At 39.4% G+C, this 20,109-nt stretch overlaps 1 long non-coding RNA gene across 1 annotated transcript; it reads right to left on the bottom strand.

Moving 5' to 3' along the window:
- Positions 1 to 776: 776 nt before the first annotated feature.
- Positions 777 to 19,340, bottom strand: LOC146324254 (uncharacterized). Its single transcript, XR_014771223.1, has 3 exons — positions 19,210 to 19,340; positions 5,039 to 5,231; positions 777 to 865 (listed from the first exon to the last, which is right to left on the bottom strand). It is a non-coding gene; the product is annotated as an uncharacterized LOC146324254 (long non-coding RNA).
- Positions 19,341 to 20,109: the final 769 nt, after the last annotated feature.

Raw genomic sequence — 20,109 nt, forward strand, 5'->3', positions numbered from 1 at the left:
TAGACTACTTATTGGTAGCTGTTTTAACACAGCTAAATACAGCCTCTCTGAGTATAACTTTCATCAGATAACAAGTTACACAATGCCTCTCCTGTGGCCTAAACCCATAGTCTAAGAAAGGAGGTTGTTTTTCTATGCTTTCGGAGAACTGATTCTGAGGTCTTAGAATTTTCTAAAGTGAACACGGCCCATACACACTAAATCCAGACACATTCATAGCCTCACTCTCAGCTGGAACAGTCCAGCAATGCAAGAATGCAAAAGGGAAAACATCACGAAACCACCATGTTTTGTTACTATAAACTCTGTACATCCAGGCTGTAAACTAAACTAACAGAGAGTAAACTTTAAAGCTGTTATTTTATGCTTCATGCCCAATTTATCACAGCAGCCTGGGCAAAAGGTTTGTGTTTTCCACATATTTCATAAACCAAACGTGTGTTTTCCGCTGCAGTTTGTGGTACAGTGGGGAAGGGAGAGGGAATGTCATGTTTCCAGTGTGAGAAATGTATGGTGATACAGTTGAGAAACAAACTTCAGGCGCTTTGTCACAGAGCAGGACAGATTGAGCATGTGTGTGTGCTGAGAGACAGAGCAGATGAGCTTTGGTGGGATTTTTCAACATCACAAAAGACTCCAAGCCGGGCGATATCAGATAGCACAATATCACAAGCCAGTATTAATGTTGCTAGGAGAAAGAATAAAAGAAAGTATGCATGTTGTGTGTATAGATGGGAAAGAAAGAAAGCTTGTGTGTCTGTGCATGTTGATTATCCTACCTGGTGCAGCCTGCATCTCCATCAGACCTCCTGTCGCAATTAGAGCTTCCAAGATCCTGACGTGATGCTCCGGGTTCACGTCCGCACTAGTGACAAAAACCACAAACATGAGCAGAAATTGTGGTCAAATTGTAACCACCAAGGAAACCGCAGACTAATATCAACATTAATTAACTCCAGTCACAGCTTGGACTCAAGTCTGGCTCAAGTCACCAATTTCATGACTTTAGATTTGACAAAATCAAAACTCGATTTGGACTTAACACCAAAGACTCATGACTTCACTCTGGCCTTGAAAATATTTGATACCTTGGCTTGAGCTGGTGTGCTGGTTTCTCCGGTGCATGAACTTAGACCAGTTTGATTTTACGTTAACCAACTGAAGTGACATTTCTCAGTAAGTGACATTATGGGAAATTATTTGGAGACAAGATCTCAAGATCTCTATCTCCCAGCATCTTTAACCTTCAGACTAGTGATTCCCAAAGTGTGGGCTGTGAAGGGGATTTAAATTACTTCTTATTCTTCATTTTTGTATCTGAGATTAACAGGCGTTACAATGTATTTAGTATATTTAGTGTATTTAGTCACCAGTCACATTAACACTGGAATGCATATTATATTTCATCAGTTAGTCTTGTGTGTTGATCAGAGTCAGAGGGCCACAGAAGATTTTCAGATTTCAAATTGGGTCCTGGCTTTCTCAACTCTTTCTTAGCGTCTGCATTTTTGACAAAATTATTATATTCAGTTCTATGAAAATATTAACATGGAAAATATCAAAAGAAAGAATAAATCTTCCAGTTTCAGACACAAAAAATCCAGCAGCATCCAATCAAGTTGCAGGAAAGAAACATGAGGAATTAACATCATGTTACTGAGCTCCAGTTGGAAAAAATGATACCAAAGTGTTAGGACTTGGGACATGAGGGCACTTGCAAAACACACTTGTGCCTTGCAAAACAATAGCTTTGTCCCATTTCTAAGTTTTGCATATTCCATCAAAACAAGTTCTTTTATAAACAGCTGGGTGACAGCAGGACGATGGATGTGAGACTGACTCATAATTAACTACAGTAACAGACGGTGTTTGTGGTCATGAAGGAATGTGTCTGTTTTTAATAGTTTTTGGACAACAATGAAGCTCTATGATGCAGAGGAGGAAGATATGTCAGACACACACAACTTATCAGGAGGGTCAATTCCTCTTGGTCTTGTCATGACTCTGAATATTGCCAGACCTCATAGTTGCCTGCCAGTATGCCGCAGAAAAGCCCAAATAGTAGAATATGCGCGACTATCTAAATACTTGCAGACTGCATTGATTATTGACTGATTTATTAACATTTCCACACACACGAAATAAGCTAACATGGGACCTGGTTGTAATAGCATGGCATGCTATGATACGCCCGTTGTGCACGTCAGAGGTGAATTGCTTTGACCAGGCTGTGCAAACAAGCACTGTTTCTGACTCACTGACTGCTCCCCAAATCCACTACATCTCCACCACACACACACACACACACACACACACAATGCCACAAGGAGAAATTCCTCTGTAATTTCTGGAAAAACAGACGCGGGCGAGCTTATGCAGGAGAAACAAAACAATACCATCAGCCTTGTTAATGTCATTCTCTCAGTGTTCAAACATCCAGCTCCTTAACTGCAGGATGTTGATATTACAGCTGAGCCAAATATCATACTCTGTTTTCCAACTAGCAAGCACAGGGATTTTTACAACAAAAATATCAGATCTTTGTGCTGGATCAAGTCAATCTCACTCAATTAATTAGAGTTATGAAGGGGAAACTAGCAGCGGTTGATAAATAGAGTTCAATCAGTGTCTGACAAAAAGTTTGTTCAGTTCTTTGTCTGGCTGATTCACAGAAGTAGAATGAAACGGGAATACCCTTTCCACTGAAAACACTGTGGGACTTTTTGCAAGAGAATAATAACTCGTTTTACGCAACAAATGGAAAAAGAAAAGAAACAGTTGAAATGCTAAAGAGCATAAATTCCACTTCGCAGCTCTATGGGAATTAACTCTTGTATTTTCATCACTTGTGACTTTCATGTTTTGATTTGAACTTGATTATACGTACTTTCTCAAGGACTGTGAAACGTGTGCACAGTGAAATGTGCAAAAATGATAATTTACCAGAAAATTAAGCTTTTTATCTGAAATTGCTCTGCTTAAGTGCTATCTTCACATTAAAAATAGCGAATTATTTCCTGTTTTCTGCTATATTTGCCCTATCAGGGTTATAAACAGTGCAGGCAGTGCATTGAGTTGGAAAACAGGTGCTTGCGTCTAATGTCAGTTGCAGTCAATAACAAAATTAAATACATAAATTACTCCAAGTAAAAGCTATTAAAATAAATGAATTATTTCTAATTTTTTTGGTATTTACATCATACATGATTGCTGGTTAATGTATGTATGTAGAACTTGTCCAAAGTCAAGTGTCCATATGATCATGTGGCACTACGATACAATATACTGTAGCTAGCTCAGGTGGAAAATCAAGACTGAGTGACCCATTTAACTGTAAAATTCCAAACATTGTTGGTAAAATAGACTGTATAGATGCCTAATGGTGTTCACTGCTTCACTACCTCAACTATCTTGTTGTCAATAATTTGCACATTCCAGCATTATTTTATATTTATGCTTCTCGTCTTATTTTCATCTTTCTTTATATTTTTTCATACTATCTTTATTGTTATGCACCAATATAGCAAGCCAGATTTCTTGAATCCTACTTGGCAATAAACCTGATTCTGATTCTAACACCTGCCCACCAACATCTATAGAGTAGAAACATGGAAAAAGTTATTTTGAACTGACGGCTCTGGAAATAAAAGGCAGTTGGAGCACTTTAAAACTCGGACGAACATAAAACTCTTCTGGCTGTATCAGCAGTGCAAAAATTGAAGTGTTAGATAATAAAAGTCAAAGACTGCAGGCCTGTGGACACAGAAGCTGAAGGAAAGAAGTAAACTACGACTCTCATGGTGCAATTCAATTACAGAGGTTCAAATTCTGTGGCTTGTATCGCTAATTGTCAGATGAAGCTGAACATCACACTTTGTAGTAACCTGATAAAACTTTCACCATTTTCATCAGTTCACCTTCAAGTTCTGAGTCAGTGGATGAATTTGGTGGCGATTTCTTCTTATTTGCAACAACTAAGCGTTTTGAATTTACTATGGCTCTACCATTCATTCACCCATTTGCTGTTTACAGTTTTGTGTAAGGTTTTTGTTTTTGTGAGTGTAGCATAAAGGGAACTCCTAGTAACATCTTAATATACAACCCTGTGTTGTCAAGTGATCACTGATGTAAATTAACTTTTTAAAAAATTAAAAATAGACTAGATTGGTTCTAACTAAGGTTCCGCCTTACTAAGGCCAGTGTCCCGCCCCCTCTAAAAACACCCCTGCTTCTCAAAGTTTCTCATAAATATAGTTGTCTCTCAAATAATGCAATATTTATATTATATATTTCAACTTTTTTTTTTTTTTTTCAGAAATCTTGTTTGGTATGTCAGAGGGCTCTGGGAAGTACCAGCAGGACACACAAAGGCTGTTATCTCTTCTGTAACTCATCTTTGTTCCATTTCTCCTGTTACACACTTGAGGGAAGCGTCTCTGTTTCTGTGTCCCTGAGAGACACTGTGATTAACGACCACACCATACAAACCTGACATGAAACTGAAGAGATAAAGAAGCAAATGAAAAAGCCACTGAATAAGCAAGCTTTTCTCAGATTGCTATGATTGGTGGAACTCGTGGGTATATATACAATATATATATACCGATTATCAATGTAGCAGTCAGAGAGGACCACCCTTGTTGTAGAGGATGCGGTGGTGAGTACTGTCGCTCTCACTGGTTATGAACCTCTGTGCCGAGTGGTAAACAGCATCACAGGGCCTGAGTGTGTATGAACATCTGGAACAATGTTAATTCTCTTATACCATGGCAACCTGCCAAGTTAAAAAAAAGAGGCTGTGTTTTAATCCTCCTCAATGTTAATGTGTTTTTGCAGTCAGTGTAACTCATGGTTAGGTCAGCTAACTGCTAACAGAGCCTGAAGCTTCAGTGCTGTTGCTATGGTAACCTGCAATTTGATACACCTTGAGTGATTAAAAATGAAGGTTAAAGGCGTTAAAGTGTTAGCGAGTCAGAAACACGTATATTGCACATAAGCTACATTATCAGTCGATGACCGAAGGGTGAAACCTGCGTACCTGAGAGGAGAGTGCTTGAAGACGGCCTCGGCAAAGGCCTGTCCCAGCAGCCGGGGGCCGACCTGGCTGTGCTGGCTGATCCGGGCCAGGTGTCGGCTGAGGTGGACCAAGAGCTGGTGGTTGGCCTGAGGGATGCTGGGAGACTCCAGGATCTTCTTAAGCCTGTCCCCGCACTCGTCCACAGTCTGACTCTCTGCAAGACAAAGACAACACCAGACTATTAAAGTCCCTGTGAAATGTAAATACAAAGTGTTTTTATCTCACATGTATTGGACTGTGCATCACCTATACACCACTATCTGACCCAACAATGATGACAAAAAGTGATTTTGTGGGTATTAATGGTATTTTAGAGTCATTTCTTGGAAAATTATTTAAAAAATGAATGAAAGAAGACTCAAATTAGCATCCAATGAAATGCTTTCTCACTTAGGACACTGCTGGAGGCGTTTTTGTTTTCCAAGGATGGCAAAGTAATAACCTACCCTACTACACCTCTGATTGTCTTACACTGATATTCTTACCCTAACCCTACCAATCATCACTCCTTATGCCTGCAGCTACCCCACTGATATGGAAACCCAACCAACCCAACCAACAAAGGCAGCAAGAATTAGCCAATCAGAGGCAGAGTAGGGTGGACAATTCCTCAGCCATGTTTCAGACCTACTCAAAAAATCCTGAACACAGAAATTATGAACAACAGAGAAACACAGAAAATACAAACCTTACCACTAATTTACTTCTAATTACAACCCCGATCCCAAAAAAGTTTGCTTTTGTAAAACAGAAATAAAACAGAATCCAATCAACAAACTCCACAAACACTGCCAGCTTCTCTGAGCCTGAGCACAAATGAGATGGCCTGAAGCAAAGCGGAAAAGTGTGCTGTGGTCTGACGAGTCCACATTTCAAATTGCTGAACAGTACATACAGGTTTTGGAGCAATATATGCTGCCAACCAGACAATGTCTTTTTCAGATATCCCTGCTTATTTCAGCAATATAATCCCAGGACACTGTGCACGTGTTACAACAGCGTGGCCTTGTAGTAGCGCAGGTACCTGCGGTTCTGCAACAGAGACCCCGGACTGTTGCATTTTAAGAAAGAATGAGAAAGAATTTCACTTTCAAAACATCAAAAATTAGCGTCCTCAGCTCCCAAACGCTTACTGAGTGTTGTTAAAAGAAAAGGTGATGTAACAAAGTAGTAAACATGCTTCTGTCCCAACATTTTGGAGCTGTGTTGCAGGCATCACATTCATAATATATTTACAAAAAACAGTTTGAACATGAAATATGTTGTCTTTGTATTTTATTCAATTGAATAAATGTTTGATTTTATTTATGTTTTACATGGCATCTCATCATTTTGGGAATGTGGTGACTGTAATCATGGTCCCACACAGTGTCTCGTTCCCCTCCAGGACTTAAACTTTTTCTTAAAGTGTTTAATTGATCATTGTTTTTAAATGATAATATACATGTGGAACACATCACTGGTTGCTTTAAACAAGGTAAGCATCAGCTTTTGAATTGTTTGAACAGTTTTCTCCTGGATCCACCATTATTTTATGTTCAGATCAATTATTTTACAGAAGTAATGAAAAACTTTCTGCATTATTATTTGATCAGTAATCTGAGAAAATAAGATGGAAAAGCGTCTGTGTGTCTGAGTGCTGGGTGAACCTCTGATCAGACACCCTGCACGGCGCATGCATAAACATCTATCACATTAAAAACATTTCACCATTTCACTCATTCACACTGAAGACAGAGCAGACGTCCCTGCTGTGCTGCCTGGTGAGCAGCTCCTCCATCGATATCCATCCGAGCATGCTGCCAACTGCTGGCCGACTTTGAGGAGATGTATGGCCTTGGCAGGACATCAGTGATTTGAATTCAGACCCAGTTCAGCAGCCAGCTGCTAACCAGTTAGCCTGACAGACGCTATGGAGAAAATCACAGGGGTTTCGTATACGGATGCTTGTAAAACTGACACAGCGGGAGGCGGCGCAGGGGATAATACGACTCCTTTTCTTGCATTAGCCGGGGTTCAGACAATGGGCCGTGTTTGAAGAGGACCAGACGTATTGACGAGAGCTCTCACCACAGGCCCTTTACCACCGCAAACAAGCTGCAAACAAGAAAACATCTGTGCCTGAGCCTGCTGTGTGCCGAGTTTATGACGGGGGGGAAACTCAGTGGGAAAGAGCAGATCTGCCACTGAACAACCAGACATATCAAGTCCATTTATCTCTGTCTGAATCTGTGCGTCTGCTCAGGGATTCCATTTCAGTACAAACTCTTCTTTCAGATCCAGTGCTTCAGTACTAAAAGTATGATTTTCTAATCAGGTTTGTGCTCGTGGGATTGACTGATTGAGCCTGGACAGTAAAATTACAGTCATAGTTGAACCAAACTGAACCAAAACCTGATTAGGACTCATCTTTAGTGAAATCATATAAACATATATTGTTTTTTTTCCAGTTTTGTCTTAATTTTCTTTTTGTTTCATTTCAAATGTTGTACTGTGTTTGATATATTAGGGCTATGCAATGATTCAACATTTCAGTGAAACTGTATTCTGATTTATTATACAATCATGTAACGATATCATTTAACACCAGGCTTGCAGAGCAACTGATTACATGTAACAGGATTATGTAATCTGGACACACATTTAGCCACTTTTGTCTTTAAATCAATCAATAAATTGCATTCAACAAAGGAAGAAACAGCTAGACACTCCAATAAACTTAACAACAAACAAGAAAACGTTAGAGCTGCTGTGATGACTCTATTGTTTGAATATTAATTGAATATTAAATTAATCTGCATCTATGTAATCAATAAATCATTTTGAGTCATTTCAGCTTTTAAATGCGTAAAACATTAACTGCATTAACTGCTATTGCAATTAACATGTCTGTAGCAGTGGAGAGCAGCCTCTTTGTTTCAACAGTGAGCTCTGGGGAAAGACGCTGCTGTCCATCATCCGGAGCTGCTGCAGAGTTTTTGAAATAAACCGGCTGAGCAGAGTTATTTTTTTTACCTCGGAGTTGGTTGAATTCGTTCATTACAGCTGATCGCTGCTCCGCTCTGTTCACGTCTTAAAAAGTCACGTAAAAAAGTATTCATTATACGCTTCTCGTTAGTCTCACAGAGGCACTAATTTAGACACTAAATCGACACAAATGTATTTGTATTAATTACTGATAACTCTAGCATGTCCGTGTGCTGCACTGACCCCCGCCTTTTTCATTACATGTTAATCAGGCTAAGTAACACCTAGAGAATCCATTTTTGATACATATGATCATCATATTGTGATGCATCTAAGAATCATGTATTTCCCCCAGCCCTATTAAGTAATATTTGTTTTGGTGCTAAAATGTCAATATAATGTATGTGTGTGTGTGTGTGTGTGTGTGTGTGTGTGTGTGTGTGTGTGTGTGTGTGTGTGTGCGTGTGTGTGTGTGTGTGTGTGTGTGTGTGTGTCATTGACATGTTTTGTCATGAGTCATATTTTGCAAATACGTTCACAGCAGTAGCTCAAGGAAAGCTTTCAAAAAAGTGGAAAAATAAAGATCCGTTGTAAAAACCACATCCGGAGTGTATTTCCTTGAGATCATAAAGTCTTGATTTAACGACGCCTTCTGCTATTCAAAGGATTATTCCTGTGGCTTTAAGTGCAGAAACCTGAGGTGCATGAGAATTAGCTTGATCATGATAAGCTTAAACATGAATGACCTTGAATATTAACCCCATATATATATGGATCTTTTACTGTGATAAAAAGAATTACCAATACAATTTGAACAATAACTATATGATTATGTACTTTATTTATTCATTGCAAAAGACATGCAAAGTGCAGTAAAGATTGAATAATTGTGCAAATGTAGATTTAGACAAAAGAATTACTTAAAAGAGGCAATCTCCAAGATTTTAATTTAAATAACTGTCTGTTAAGTCACTTTCTATCGCAGAATGAGGTAATACAATGGTGACTGAGCCTGTAGCCCACTGATTAAAGTACTGCAGTATTTAAACATTTGCAGTATTATGAATTGTGTCTCTGTGTTGACATTCCTGGATAAAAATGCTGTATTAAGTTGCTGCAGCTTCACATTAAAAGCATTTAATTCACAAAACACAAGTTGACTTTTAATATGAAGTAGCCACAGGGGATGCAATGTTTGTCAGTAAGCTTAGGACTGACTGATACTCTTCGTCAAACATGCATCAACAGAACAAGATGGTCATTTTGGTCACTTTTTGACAGTGGATCAGTTTGGAACGCTGCAGCGAGGAATGGAACAAGAAGGAGCAGCCACAGTGAGCTGTTAGATGAAGACTGAAGATAAGGATTGATGCAGCAGTAGACCAGCAACTCCTGTGTTCTGCAAAGTAAAATCACTGACTTCAACCATGGAGTTTGGTATAACAAAGCAGCAACAATATTCTAAATATAGCACCACTTAAACTGATATATTGTCTAGCTTCCTAAAGTATACCTTCAAAGTGGGGGTGTGCAAATGTCCAGCTTCTGAACTACACAGACTATTGATGATTCCCTCATACAACCCAACTTCAAATAATCTAAACTTTCTCTTTAAGCTTGTACTGTATTAGAGCTGTTACGCAAAGGTCACAAAGGGTGAACATTTCAACAAAAATAGAAAAACTGTCTCCTCCAGCACACTGGAGCAGAGTTTGTGAAAAGAGCAACACTGGACCTCTGCTTCACACGCACAGTATATGCTGTATATATATTGAGTGATTTGTGTGGTGCAGTGCTGTACATGTGTACATTCTATATGTTTCCAGGTGTAAGAATGTTGACGTGTATTGATTGACCATGAGAGGTATTGGTGTATTTGGCACTCAATGCAGGAAGTAAAATGTTCGTATCGATCCCAAGAACACAGAGCCAACAGAGAGCTGGAAGAACGGACAGAACGACTGACTCTATAACTGACAGATGACTGATTGAATGGAGAAAGAAGGAGAGAGGAAGCTGTAAGCTGTGAAGGGCCAACCTATGTACTTTATGTAACATTATGTTGTCCACCCTTCCTAATATTTTTCTAGACAGGGATGGTCATTTTTTTTAAAAAGACTTATTTATGTATTTTTCAGTGGCTTGTTACGAACACCACAAGCCCAAAGTCTCCAGTGGGTTAAATGTCACCAATGACTATGGGAATGGACACTGAGGACTAGACAGTTGACATTTTTAATAGCAGAGAACAAAGCTATAAAGAAGGAAAAGGAAGATGTTTGTCCATATGTGCACATTGCTATGCAAAGTACACTGTAGATCTGTCTTCCTGTGTGGTACCAATGTTGGGGGCTGGTGTTCACAGGTCAAAGGTCAGGCAGACAGAGAGTAGAGGTCAAGAAGCTTCAGAAGGAGGACTGAAGTGGGCTTATTTAATAACCATTTTTGTATATGTGTGAGTGCAGTGTACTGTAAATTAATGGCATTGTCCTCTACAGGGATTATCTGTATGTCTGCCTTTATCTGCTGGATCGTGCACTTTTATAGATTTAAATATGAGCTGTTGATGTCGTTTTACTTGCTCAAAACCATCTCATGGTGAGCTACACTGCCTGACCAAAACAAAGGTCATCACCTGGATTTGACTAATCGAATAGGCACAAGCGTTTCATTGGATAATTACTGCAGTGATTAATATGTTTCAGCAGGTAACAAGTTATTTAAGCCTAACTGATGCAGTGAAGGGTCAAATTATTGTCCTGCATCGAGCAAAAACAACTAAGGAGATTGATAACTACTAAATTTGGTTAAGAACTGTCCAGTGGAGCAATGGAAAAAGGTCAGATGGTCTGATGAGTCTAAGTTTACCCTGTTCCAGAGTGATGAGTGCATCAGGGTAAGAAGAGAGGTGGATGAAGTGATGCACCCTGTCCGACTCTCTCATGATCACTACAAGATCTGGATGAAAAATTAATGCAACTCTGGACAGAAATAAATGTTGTGACATTGCATAAGTTTATCAAAACCATGTCATGGCGAATGTGAGCCATAATCAAAGCTAAAGGCGGTCCAACGAAATATTAGTGTGACTTTTTTTTTTTTGGCCAGGCAATGTAAGAATAAACTAGAAAGTTTAGGTATTTTACCACTAACTTTTTACATTTCAAGGCTACAAATAAAATCTTTTTTTTATTAAGTGAGAAGGACATTCTGTAGCTTCCCTGCTGAGTCTCTCAAATCCAGACAATCAAACTTACTTATTTTCCACCTCTGATAATTCATTCATTCATTTAAAAATTATTTTAAGTCAGAAATATACTAAATGGCAATGTAGCCAAGTAAAAAATAAAGCTCCTAGACACAAAAAACACCAATGAGAAACTTTCATAAAGGTGGCAACAAGAAGTAAAAAAGAACAATGAAAGCCACAATAAAATTTTAAGAATAAATAAAAACCTCAATAATAAATAAAAACAGGTAAAACTGAAGGCATATTAATCAACTAAAACAGGAAGACCTGGAAGTAAAATATGACAGTTGGAAAAACTGGATTTTCCAAATTCAGTAAAAACAGCAGGCATCTGCAGTGTAATCCAATCGACAGCAGAGAAGTGATGTAAGGAGGTAAAAGACCAATAAGAGCTTCATAAATAAATAAATAAATAAATAAATAAATAAATAAAACCCAGTGTCTTTCACGCCTTTATGAGACAAAGGGCCACCCAACCTTGGAATACAGGTCACACTGATGGTATTATAATTGTCTCCAGTAATAAATCTTAAAGCACAGTCACAGACAGAGTCCAAGGGCTTCACAGTTGCAGCTGAAGCGCGCATGTAGAAAATGTCACCATGGTCTAACACTGATTAAAAAAAGCTGCCTCATTAAGCACCTTTAGCAATGCAGGAGGAAAGCAACTTTCATCCTCACAGTAGTCACCAGCTTGGAAACAAGATATTTTAAAGTTAACATTTCATCTATCCAAATACCAAGGTACTCATATTCTGTCACTTTCTCATTATTTGGACCATCGTTGGTAGAGAAAATGAGGTTGTCATGGTTCATATTTTTGGATCCGGTAAACAACTTTAGTTTGTCTGCATTAGGAAGTAGTTTATGATTACTGAGTGCATTTTTGGAGATAATGGTGATAATGTTCAGTACATTCATGCATCATTTCACATGAACCCCTTCTGAGCAGGTTTGCAGATTTAGGTTCACACATATTGATCAGGAACGATCGAAAATTACAGACTGCAATTGCATTTAATGGGTATTGATGAAAAATGATAGACATAAATAGCGTCAAAAATGGAGTCTGACATAGTGAATATCAATAAAAATGTTTAGAAATGTAACATTGAAATAAAATGTTAAAACATAAATATGAAATACAGAAATGTTGACATTTTGGGAATGTAAAACATCGACGAGACGATTTTTATCGTTGTTGAGGAACATGGGAGACTCAAGGAAGTTCAGGGACACTTAAGGTTTGTGTGTGTGTGTGTGTGTGTGTGTGTGTGTGTGTGTGTGTGTGTGTGTGTGTGTGTGTGTGTTTTCAGTCGGCGGCAGGTGGGCGGTGATGGATGGCTGACAATCTGCTGCAGCCTGATGGGGGTCATGGAAGTCACCTCTCTGTGTCTGACCACTACTGATCATAGACGGTCACCACACACACACACACACACACACACACACACACACACACACACACACACACAGCGTGGAGTCCTTCTCCCTCTGTTATTATGGATTGTGGTTGACCCCGCTGGTCAATAGAGGTCAAGGCTGAAGAGGGAACTTGGCCTGTCCATCTGGCCCCATGGGACTCTGGGAGACTGGACAACTGGACAGTGGGGGGGGAGTTGAGACGAGCTTCAACCCAGGACAGTTTTGGAAATAATTCTTATTTAGCTGTCTATAATATAGATACTGAATTTTTGTCTGCTTCACCTCAAATTTTAATGGTTTTGTGAGAAAACAGGGATAACTAAAGCAACTCACCTTCTTACTTACTAATGAATAATTCTACAATTATTTCATGTAAAATTTAATGCAATTATCAAGAATTATGTCCTATTCTTAAAGAAAATGAGGCCGTTGTAACAATAAACACACTTTAAGTTTTGTTTCTTTTGCTTTGGAGGGATGCTTGTACATATTTTGATGACATCTAGCTCTTCATAAGGACATTAGATGCACTTCTAAGGTGCTTCAAAGAAAGACATCTGCTAAATAAATTAAATTTCATTGCATTACAACCAATCAGATCATCACATGAATGAGGTCAGTTGTTGAATCAAACAGCTCAAGGAAACAGAAATAGCCATCCAGATTATTAAATCAAAACTAAACCCCATTAAATAATTATTTTTGGTTTTTGGTTTTAACAAAAAGACAAGCTGTAAATAAGATTATAACTTTAATTCAGGTTCTGGTGCTTTCCAACCTCGACTGTCCAAACTGTCCATGATGCACCAGGATCCATGATTGATACTGAGGAACATGAGAACATGCCTGTCCCTCAGATTCAGGGAAGAGGTGATGGTGGAGACTTAATTGATCTACAAATCAAAGGGATGATTTAAAGGATTGCAATGCTGGTCGTCAGTATCTCAATGAGATTATATTTCAACAACTTTAGATGGATTGCCATGGAAGTTTGTACAGTGGTGTTTCCAAGAAGATAATTTATTATGACTTGCTCTGACTTTTTCTCTAATGCCACCAGCAGTTCAAAAGTTTTACTAGTCCACTACTTTGTTTTATGACAAAATACATGAAAAAACTAACAACACTGCCATCAGTTGCAGCTGTACGTCATGTTACATGCTTATTACCAAATGTTAGCATGCTAAGAAAGTAAATTATAAGATGGCAGCAATAGCCATTTTTCTACCCAAATGTATCACAAATATTAAACAAATTTCAAGTAAACTGAGCAAAAGAAAATGCAAATGAATGCTGGTTTCTTTTCACCACCATTATGCGATTATTATTAGAAGCTGGTTCACTGAAATAAGCAGTAGGTGGTGCCAATACTCCAGTCAGAAAACCATTAATTAAAAGAGCAGCAGTTGAAACCTCAAATGGTAAAAAACGACGTAGAAATCAGACATTCAGACATTTGTGTTAGGTTCATGTATTAATGTGAGTCGGGTTCCATCAGATCTAGGAACTACTTTCTTTAGATTCTCCTGCAGAAAGAAAGTACTTCCTACATGAAACTGCTCACAAGGTCTGTGGATTGTCTTGAGTAACGGGGTCTTGGTTTTTGGAAAGAGACACTGCTGTTGAATTTTTCAGATGTATTTTTTGGTGCTTCAAGCACCACAAGCCGAGTACCATCCAGTTCCATTATATTCAAGAGGAGGCAGACATCTATATAGCTGATATCTCCAAAACTCTGCAGCTCACACCTAAACTATCTAGATACATAAACATCATTACAGGCCAGAGGGAAAATATGTATTTTTTATTTTGCTGTAAACTATCCATTTAAATTTTTGCCTCAGTGCTTGTTCTTTCTGAGTATTTTTGGGTCTTCGTAAAAAACATTTAAAAATACTAAGATAACATAATATTTTATTAATCCCAAAACAGGAACATTTGTAATGACACAGAGATATTAAGTAAACAGTAAACAGCAAGATGTATAAATAAATAAACAAGACATAAACAAAGCATAAACAGAACATGAAGACAGATGAAGATTAAAAACAATACAGAATAAAACTGGACAAACACGAACAGGAAACAGACTCAGTAGTTGAGTTAACACGACTGCACAGTTGAAATGTAGATATTGCACTGCTGGCATGTGATAATACTGCACAGTATGTACATTCATATTCCCCTGAGCGGAATATTGTTATTGCACATTGATTTACATAAATACTTTAGTGTGGTCTTGACCCGCTCTATATGAAAAGTGCCCTGAGATAACTTCTGCTGTGATTTGGCGCTATATAAATAAATATATGTTATCTTATAAGCAGAATGCTGTTGCTGCATTTGAGATGTCAGTGTACACATATTGTGTCCACATACTTTTTGCCATATCGTAGGACCAAAAAATAAAAAGCAGCAAATTACATTCTGGGGGAAAAAAGTAATAATACAGAGCTTATCATATGGATAAGAAGGTTGAAAATGTTGTTGACGGGGTCTTTATAGTCCCATGAAACACTTAAACACATCAACTGATTCTACGTCTCATCTCTAAAGTCTCTGCCTGCAACAGCTTCTCTACTCTGAGCGTCCAGATGGACAGTGGTCAGTCAGACTGACCAGCTGGCCTTTGTCCCCACAGACGATGACCTCGCTGAGACCATTAGGGTTAACTAACTCTCGCAAAACTAATGAATGAGAAAAGACAGGGACAGGATAAAAAATAGGCGATGGGGGGAGGGAGGCAAGGGGTGAGGAAAAAGAATGACGGGGCCGAGGGGAGGAAGCGTAGAAGGTCTCAGATTAAATTATTAGGATAAGTGACTCAGGGAACAAAGACAGAACGAGGATGAGGAAGAATGAGGGAGGCGTGGACTGGGACATTTAAATGTAGAAAATGTAAACATGAAGATTCAGAGGAAACTTCCTACTGAGCTCGAACAGCACACAGCATCACATTCAGCCGTCTCTCCCCTGCAGTCGACACCCCTTTAAAACGGCTTTAGGCGCTGTTGCACATGTGACAGCATCACGATCCTCGCGTCTTTTTAAAGCTGGAGAGCATAAAACTGAGAAATGGCCCTGCCGTGACAACAAAAGGCTGATTGTGGTCAGAATGTTGCAGGAACAGATGAGAGGAGGATTATGGGAGGATTACATCCATCTGATGACAACAAATGTAATTATTCTGTTACTGTAAAAAAAAAAAAAAAAAAAAAAAAAAAATGAGGATAATATAGAAAATGACTGGTCTAATTTGAGGGTTAAATGGAGTTTGACTGTGATGACGCACAAAATTTAACTTAATTTAACTTTAATTTCCCTCCTAAAATCAATTTTTGCTACCAGATCTTACTTTTAAATGGGATTTTGCATGTTTTTTTTATTTTATTTTTTTGTCCAACTGGTGTGTCAATAGAGTTGAAAGGGTATTTGAAAATCCCTCCGAACTCTGCACATTTTATCTGTATATCCAACACTGTACAGTACTCTGTATGGGAATTTCCCACGATGAGCCACTGGCTGGAAAAATGGACACAGATCAAACAGATGAGGGAATGACTTGTCTCCTGGAGAGCAGGAGAGCCAGAGGAAAGGTAGCAAATAAAAAGGAATGAGAGGGGATTTTAACTGTTACAACATCAACAAATCTCAGGGATTAGACTGAGACAGAACAGGCAGTAACTGTCTTTATATGACGCAAATGTGACTGATTCCATCCATATGGATGTAATCACAAAGACATGCCCTCCGGGTTCACAACATTATTTGCATTTGAATTGATACTGCATTGTACTCAAGACAGTACTGTTGGATATATTTGTTTTATCTGAGTCAGACTAGAACAAATTCAGATTAACTTGGTGGATGTGGTTTTAGGCAATGAACTTAAACTTGAAAATTTAATGAACTTCACTGAATTTGGTATTTCACTTCAGCAAATAGCTGCAAAAATCAAGTTACTTCCATTACCTGACTGGCATTAGTTGCTTCATTGAGGCTCCAACAGTACTGGCACACTCGTGTTTCTACCAGGAGCTGTCAAACAATCTTGAATCATATTCTAGGCCAGTCTCATGGTGAAGCATGTAATAGAACCACCAATCCATAACAGAATATCATGTCAGTGTCATGTTTTGCCTCACACAGGCGTGAAAAGTACCCTCATGTATGAGAGTGCAGTATCAGCAGGGGCGGCAATGGCAGGAGCAAAGGACAAGTGCACACAGAGAGGGCGTTGAGGTGGATGGATGATTCAACCAGGTTTCACTTCCCATGTGAAACCAACAGTCACTTTAAAAAAGGACTGACTCTAATGTATATAAGTAATTAACATAAGTTGCTGTTTTCAAACCTGACACACCAAGAGGGTTTGCTACACAGAACCATCTGGAAAGTCAGCCTTAGAAACAGTTTGGAAAAGGGCAGGCACTTCCAAAAAAATACTTGGAGGTGACTGAATGAACCTTGAAATGATGGAAGCCCTGAAACATTGGCCACTGCCCCCAGAACCTTCAGACCTCTGAATTATCAGATTTTTTTCAGTAATTCATGCAGTTCTTGTTTTAGTTTCCCCAACTGGAAAAGCTGGTCAAAGCTCTGCAATAAGCTTCTCTGTCATCTAAAAATGGTGTTTAACAGACAGAAAAGTCAGTTAGTGCTAACTGGTTAGGAGAAAAACCTGGTCCCAAACAGAAAATGGTTAAAGTTAACATGATGGATGATGAGTGAGTGTATGTTGTTCCTAAATATGGTTTCCCTGAGCCAAAGTTGTTAGTCCCATGTGTGTTTTGGATGGGGGCCTGGTGTGGTCACATCATAGCAACATGTGTTATTAAGCAGACAAATCTAAATTATTAAAAAAGTTGTCAAGTATATAAAATTAGGTCTCAATATCATGAAAAAATTTGCACTTTTCTTTGCTCTGAAACAATGGGGCATGTCCACTCCGCTGTCTCAAACACCACTATGATCTAACTCCAGAATTCAGCACTACATAGTCCTCAATCTTTTCACATGTTTTCAGTAACTATTTTGTAAAATGTATAATGTGTTTAGAGGAAAAACTCCTACAGGTGGCAGGTTGAGGAAAAAAGCTCAATTGGCACCCAATGTAACTTGTGTGCTGTTGCTGAATATGTGCAGCTATATGCTCACTTAGCTATATATCCAGTTGAACCTCTGGTATGTACACCTGAGGGCTGAGTGAAGTGGAGACTTAAATGGCAGCTAAAAAAGAAACATGAAGGGACAGAAAAGATTCTCACCACTTGCCCCTCGAGCAAATAGTTTATTTTTCAGGGATTTGTTCATATTATTGCGTGACTTATCCTTACTGTACAAATTAAATGCTTCAGACCTGTTTTATAATACCCTTTGATTTCACAGAAGGAATCACTCGATGCTCTTCGAGTGACCCGTTCCTAAATAAGAAGTTCAATTTCAATGGGCTTGACCTCAGACAACCTGTGCAAAATACTTGGTGCATCCTTTCAAAGTGGTTTATCCTGCCTTAAAATGCTTCCATGAATAAGTAAAATAAAAAAGGGCTGTCACTTAACAGGATGAGGGCCAAGAGGGAGAGAAAAGCACTTACATAATTGAGGGGGTTTTCAGTTGGAGATCATGTTGAGAAGCTGAGCCAAGTAATATTTTGGGAGGAGGTTACAAGGAAGCTGCTGCGAACTTCCTGCAAGCTCAGACGATGCCTCTGCCCTGACCAACACACAGTAACGCACACAGCGCTAATACACACTCGTCTGTCTGTTTATCTGTCTGACCGTCTTCTGACTTTCTTTTATTTGCACACACTGGCACGCACATCACCCACGCAAAGCACGAAACACAGAATGTCAAGGTAAGGTTCATTAAAAATAGATGAGCGTGTGAGAGTCCCTAAAAGCCGGAGAGAGAAGGGCCTGCTGGGTGAGGTGGGCGGCAGGTGAAAGGGTGAACAAGCAGGTCAGCTGTACAGAAAATGAGAAAAGCGAGAGAACCTGGCCCCGAGCCACATTTCAGCTCAGAGTTTGTTTTTATATAATCCTGAAGCTGTCAGGAGATTAGGAGAAATTTGATGCTGACGAGAGGCTACAGCCTTGTCGTCTTTACATCCAGATATGGCAGGAATCTGTCAGGTGTGACGAGTGTCGGCGCTCATGCCAACTGACAGAGAGAAAAAAAAGGCACCCTGAACTCAGATTGAGTTTAAGCCTGCAGTGCGTGAGAGTGGAGAGCAGATGAGTGAGGACGCAGCTGGAGGCCTGAACTCACACCGGTCACCAGCCATGTAAATGCTTCTTATGGCTACAGGAAAACTCAGAAACTGAAATTCTATGTGGGTCACAGTTGTGGTGGTAGTTTTGCCTCCCAGACTTTCCCAAAACTTTAACTTTAGACTGAGCTGTCAAGGTAAGAGCTGGTTCATTCAAATAAATAACTCCAGCCACTTCAATCTGCATACAAGTAACACAACTTGGGTAGCACACTGTACCTTGAGCGGTGTAGACCAGCTCGCTGTAGACTGTGGCGGGGATGATGGGGGCGGGAAGATCCTGCAGGAAACCTCTGAGAGCATCAGTCAGAGAAACCGCATCATACTGGTCCAGATCCACTGAGACCGGATCTGAGAGGACAAAAGACAGACAGGAAGGCATTTTAAATATTGTTCAGTCTTCACATTTCACTGAAAAAGAACTGAAATTAGTCAATGAACAAGTCTAATATGTGGGCAGTGGTCAAGAGATCTGGGACCAGGCTAACTCACTTCCAACTCGGGAAATGCAGCAGCTTGGTCAAAGACGCAAAAGACGGAAAGATAATAGTCTGGGTTATAATATGTTCATCTTTGTACTGTAACTTTGTTCAAATGTGGAATTGGGTCAGTGGAGATCTGATCATCCAAGGTGTCAACTCTCACGGTCAGCTATTTCTGGGAAAAGGGGAATACTGTCACTCAGCCGCAGATAAAAAAAAAAGATGCTGAGATGTCCAACACATAAAAAGAGTTTACAAATCTCTCCGTCTGTAGACAAAACAGCTGATAAGAAACCTGTGTGTGTCTGCGTGGGCGCTCCTGCAGATTAGCAAAGGACAAACCACACGGCGCCATGGGACGTTTCACCTCAACCTTCCTCCTCTACTCTACTTCCCCGTGTCCTTCCCCATTTCTGCTCTTCACCCTCCTCCCCCAGTTTCTCTTCTTCCTCTTCCTCCTTGACCTCTCTTCTGTTTGCCGTTTATCTTTAATCTTCCTACACCAGCTCCATTTTCTACTCTTTTTCTTTCCTCATCCCATCCTCCACCTCCAGCCCCCCCTCCACACCATATGCACCAGACCCTCTGGAGTCAAAACGGCTGTTAAATCCCATTGATTTGGGCCTCTAACTAATGC

This window comes from Lutjanus erythropterus, chromosome 7, assembly GCF_056507025.1.
Source record: "Lutjanus erythropterus isolate fLutEry1 chromosome 7, fLutEry1.hap2, whole genome shotgun sequence".
NCBI classification, from domain to species: Eukaryota; Metazoa; Chordata; class Actinopteri; order Lutjaniformes; family Lutjanidae; genus Lutjanus; species Lutjanus erythropterus.